The sequence below is a fragment of the Echinops telfairi genome, unplaced genomic scaffold (genome assembly GCF_000313985.2).
Source record: "Echinops telfairi isolate 266 unplaced genomic scaffold, ASM31398v2 ScPeMD7_70;HRSCAF=299, whole genome shotgun sequence".
Lineage (NCBI taxonomy): Eukaryota > Metazoa > Chordata > Mammalia > Afrosoricida > Tenrecidae > Echinops > Echinops telfairi.
The window spans coordinates 45,813,948-45,819,947 of NW_022103968.1; positions in this window are offsets into that span (position 1 = coordinate 45,813,948).

Genomic DNA, 6,000 nt, shown 5'->3' on the forward strand with positions numbered 1-6,000 from the left:
ATATAAGGAATGATGGTTACATGGGTCATGTTAATTTATTACATGCCCTACCAGTGCAGCAATTATTCTTTAAGATATTAGTGATTGCAAATATTTTATTTACTGCTCTGTATTTCTGGAGCCCTGATAAGATAGTGAGTTACACATTGGGCTGCTAACCACAAGGTCTTCAGTTCCCAACTGTCAGTTGCTCAGCAGGGGAATGATGGGGAATGATGAGGCAGTCTACTCGTGCAAAGATTTTCAGTCCTGGACATCCGCAGGGTGAGTTCTGCTCTGTACCATACAGTTACAATAACTCAGAATTGACGTAAATGTATGTTTATTTAAAATGCATGGAATACTAACATATTTTAATTTATTTATGTATGGCAAAATTGCCCTTGTTTGATAAGAGGAATAGAAGGGCTATTGTCCTCGTGGAGGAAGAGACCCTGGAGAAGCTTGCAGTAATGCATTTCTTTACTTTGAACCAAACAACAAACGTATTCCCATTTCTGTTCCCCTTTATGGTTCCTCTGTCTCTTTGTGACCTTGGATACATATGATTCTCATTGCAATATTTATATACTCACTTATCTAATGCTTTTATAACCTATTAAAATGCAATATATAGGCAGCAAAGATTGTATGTTTACCTTTTTGAGTTCCTTTCTTTATTATTTTGTTCTGGTTTTGTAATGCTCTACTTTAATACCTCCACTTAGCCTAAAGAAGGATAAAGCAATATCATGTAATATTATGAATGGGCTAACATTAGGAATCCCTTTCCCTTAACTGAAAAATGAAGACCAACACCAATGTCTTTAATTAATTAGTTCCTGGATTGATTATTGCTCTAATTTGTAACATCAAAGAATGCTTCTGTAACCTACGCTTTTAAGTTTATTAAAATTCCCAATCCTTCATTTACATGACAGTGAAGAAATGAAAACAACATTCCCTAAAGTGCAAGGCAGGCCTAGAGCAGATGAAGGATGTCAACACAATTTTATGTGATGGGAAGCGGGTAGCCAAGTGATAGCACCTTAGCCGAAATTTGGTCGTTGTGTGAGAAGCCAGGGGAAAGAAAAATTATTTGTACTGCAGAGTTCCTTAAAGGGTTTATGATTAGAGGGGTGTGTGTGTGTGTGTGTGTGTGTGTGTGTGTGTGTGTGTGAGAAAGAGAGACAGACAGAAAAAGAAATAATGAAACCAGGTAGATTCTTTGACTATCAAGGTAATGTTTAAGAAGAAATTGAGAAATTATCAAAGGCGGTAATTTGCATACCTGGTACAAGCAAGCTTTTGCGTAATAAAGGAAATGGAATCATAGTGCACTACTCTCCTGGCTGTATGAATGCTCTATAAATCCCCAAGTTCTCTTATCCATTGCAATGGCTACACAGAATTCCGGCAAAATCTGCGATTGAAGGGTTTATTAAGGAAGTTAACAGATAGCAATGCCAGTGAGAAATACTCGGGGTTGAGTTATCAGGACAGGTTACAAAGTTCCTGAGAGTCTGCTAACAAATGTCCAAAAGGCACGCCAGTCTACTCTACTATAAGCTCAACCTTAAGGCTGTCAGCTTCGACTCTGTAGGTCAGCAAACCCAACTCCCTAAAGTAAGTACCCTGAGCTACCTCACTCAAGTAAGCCTCCCCGCAAAGGCCCTCAGGCCACTGCCATGAGACAGCAAGTCCAACTCCCCCAATTAACTACCTTAAGCCATCCTACTCCACCAGCCAGCCTCCTGCACAAGAGCACTCAGGGTTGCTTGCTCTGGGTCTGGAGGTCTCTCACTCTGTCAGAGCTCTGGCTTCTGGTTAAGCTGCTGCTCCTCTTGTAGCACAGCTGTCTTCTGGATCCCAGAGGTTCTTTGTTCAGGGAACTTGGGATCTTGCTTCACTATTGGCTCTTGCTGGTAATAAGATACCTTTTCCTTTCTTCTTAAAGAGTTTCTTTTGTTTGTGTATAGAGTAGAACGGCACTCTAGGGAATCCTCTTTTTGATAGCTCTAGAAATTAATCCTATTAGTATCATCCCTCACCTTCTTACCAGACCCATGCTGGGAAAGGTCATTTGGTGGAAAGTAGAGATGTTGGCCAACATTTTTTTAAAACAGATCACTTCCTTATACACATGGGCAAAACACATAGATATTTTTCTTTTATGTCTAACATATTTGTATTGACACCTTCCAACACCTAGTTCTTTCTCTTAATAAATGCTTATTTAATGCAACTTGTTAAAGATACAATTAATCTGAGTCACTGCATCACAGATACATCAGTAGGAACTGATAAAAATGCTGCTTAGAATATCTGGTCAGACTGGCCCACTGGAAGATCTCCACTAGCCACAGGCACGAATCATGATCAAGGATATTATTAACATTTTTGAAAGTTAATAAGAAATCAAGATAACTTGGTCAGACGAGAAGAAAAGCAAAGTCGTTCCTAAGACACAGATCTAGGAACTTGAAGCAGTCTTAGGAAGTATAATGTTCTGGGTTTAGAAAAAAACCTTACGGTTCAAAGAACCAAGGTTTGTTTTGAATGGGTAAACCAGGTAAGTAAACAGAACTATCCTTTCCCTAGATAAAATGTTTTATTTTACTTTCCAGTGTACAAAAAATGGGTGATACGCTACAACAAAATTGAGTCTCTGTTCAAATGGTATAAGAAAGGAATTCCAGTTGTTAGAACATAACAAATGACTACTAGTGGTAGATAACAATTTTAAGTTTCTAAACAATGGAATGGTGTGATCATTTTTATGCTTATTTAATTGATGATTTAGGCTACATTAAGAATACGAGGGGGTACTCAAAACAAACAAGAATTTTTTTTCAAAGGTATGTATTTAATTTTTCTTACACAACAACCTTATCACCTTCAAAGTCCTCTCCATTACGCTTACTGCACTTGCCAAATCTGCAATTCCATTCTTGGAAACATTTTTCAAACTCATCTGTTTGGATAGCTGACAATACCTCCCTCATTTGTCTTCACCTCTTCTACATTGTCAAGTCACTGTCCTTTCATGTCCCTCTTCATTCATGGAAGCAAACAGAAGCTGCCCATGCAACAAGGTCCGGTGAGTAAGGTATGTGGGTCAAGAAAGGCATGCTGGGTTTTCAGAATCACAAAATAGAAAGCTAGATTAACAGTCTGGCCTGGTGGAACAAACTCCAAATGCACTATAAGTAAACATTGGTGTCTGCTTGAAAAGTTGATGGACGTCCAGAATGAGGTTTGTCTTCAATCGACATTTCATCTTTTTTAAAACAAGAAAACCACCGTAAACTTGAGTTTTTCCCATAATGCTATCCTTGTAAGCTCTATCTGACACCACAACAGTTTCTGTAGTATTTTTCCCAAACAGGAAACAAAATTTGACAGCCACAAGCTGGTCTCTTAAATTGACCATCTCAAAAAATGAGATTTGAGTGAAATTGCTTTTACAAAAATATTCACTGCAACCAGAGGGTCCCTTCCCAGGTGATGCCACTGAATGCACTAACTCAGAGTGAGTTGCTTGTTGCTCACATACCAGGAAAACTGTGTACTATGAAAGCTCCATCCAGTGGAGCTTTTTCTATTGTGGGGGGATATCCCCTTGTTTGGTGGACACTATTTTCTGTTTCTTTTGGATTTTGTCTAGCGTTTATTGTTGTTGTTATTTGTTTCCTGTTTGTATTTTATATGATTGTAAATTAAAAAGCAAGCACAAGAAAAATTCTATGTTTTAAATAATTAAATAGAAATGTATACCCTTAAATGCTTTATCAACCACCTAGACAGAGATATAAATAACAGTACTCAAGAGTGCACTGATCTGAGCACAACAGTTCAGGTACTCACTAAACCGAATGTTAGTTCAACTCTAATTGTCCAGTCAGAACTGAGAAGCTGAACCCATTGATATACCTCAGGTGTTGGTTAGTTCTACTTCTAGTTATCTGCCCTCTTCAATTATTCCATAAAGATGACTGTGTTTCCTCACACCTTGATGTGGATGGTCTGCCTTTTCATGCGTCATTTTCAATATTGTCTTGTTCCTTTTTAAAAACAAATTGTTAGTTTGTAAACTGTTGGTGTCTTTGTGGTATTGGCCCGGTAACGTTTGATAAAACATCGGTATTTCGCCATTTTTTCACCTGAGCTTCACCATAAATTGTGCTTGTTCTTGTTTCAATTTTAGCATAATCCATGTTGCTATTATAGGGGCTCTTTTCTAACTGTTGTCTCCTCCTTAGTATCTCAAACTAGAGCTGGTTCTGACATATCATAACAAGTTAGCACAAGTTTATTTTGATGAAACAAATTTTGAAATCCATGTAGAGTGTTTTCATAATATACATTTTCCATGATTTTTTAGAGCTCATATAAGAATAAAGATTTTCCCATTTTGTATTTTTATTCATTATCACAGATAAAGGTTTAATATAGAACTCTTGAGTACTGAGTTATTTATATTTATGTCTAGGTTGCTGATAAAGCATTTATTTTAAGGGTATACATTTCTATTTATTTAAAATATAGAATGGTTCTTGTTCTTGCTTTTTAATTTACAATAAAATTTTACTTTATTATTATAATAGGAACAATAAAAATAAATTAAAACTCTCATATTCCATATATACTTTACCATATGTTTGAAATATATTATTTTATATTTATAGCAACTGTTAAAATTATAAGAAAATAGAAGTCTAGTAAGATTCTATAATTTTACTAGAATTTGCACAAATAATATTAAAACCCTGAATTAAAATCCTAGTATTTATAACTTTGAAATACAGATACTATTTTCTACTTATTTTTCAGTGAACAAAAATAATAGGTAGTCCAGCTCTAATTAGAATAGGAGGAAAGAGAAGGCCAATGTCTTAACCAACCAAAACATTGCTCATTTTCTAGTCTGTTACAGACCCATTTGAGTAACAATGATTTAGCTTAACAATGTAGGCATGAAAAAGTCAGGCATATTTACTACAATCATAAAACAAATATTTTAGGGTACCAGTTAGACTCCATAAGTCCACGACCTTCTTTTTGGTTTCTCTTTGCCTAATTGTTTTCTTTAATAGCTATAGAATAGCTTATGCTAAGTTACCAATGCTAAAGCAATTCTTTGGTTTGCCAATTCTAAATGAAATAGAATTAACTTCCAATCTATTTTTGCTACCTCTAAATAAATGGTTTGCATCCTAAATTATTTTTTCATTGACAATTTTTATGGCATCTATACTTTCTTCAATAACAAAAAATCGTGTATTAGACTTTACATATTCTTTTCATTCCTAAGAGACACAAGGCTTTTGTCACATTGTCCAGGCGTCATGTTCAATAGAGACTCCACATTCATTCTGCCTGCTGCCTGGGATGTATGTTTGAAAGCGCAGATTGGTTTATTCTGTAACACGGGTGGTAAAGATAATAAAAAGCAAAGACCCTCATCCCACTTCCTTTTCTTTTTCTTTTGTTCTCTCTTATATCCTCTTCTCCCCTATTTACCTCCTACTTTTCTCTTCGTTTCTTATTCTGTCGATAATTTGAAAGGTTTTGATAATATGGAACTGTGTGCCTTGTTTCTGAAGTGTGTGAACATGATTGAAATGAAGCTTCTAGCTAATATCTTACTGGAAGGGTGGTCTGTCTTCATGATTCCCACTCTAGCCGCCAAAACGGAGGCCGTGGTCTCAAAGCATTTTCTATTAATAAACCGGGGAATTGAGTCTCACTCTCTAACCTGTAGCCAAAATAATGAATGGCTAGTCTTTGTCTCGTACCGTGGACATGTTATCAGGAAAGGCCAGTCCTGGGAGAAGACCATGCTTGGTAAAGTGGAGGGACAGAGAAAAAGAAGGCCGTCAAAGGGAAAGATTGACACGGTGGCTGCAACATCGGTCTGAAACATGAGACTATTTGTGAGGATGGTGTCGAACCAGGCGGTGCTTGCTTCTGTTGCGCATCAGCTCACCATGAATAGGCACGGCCGAGGGCATGGCACAG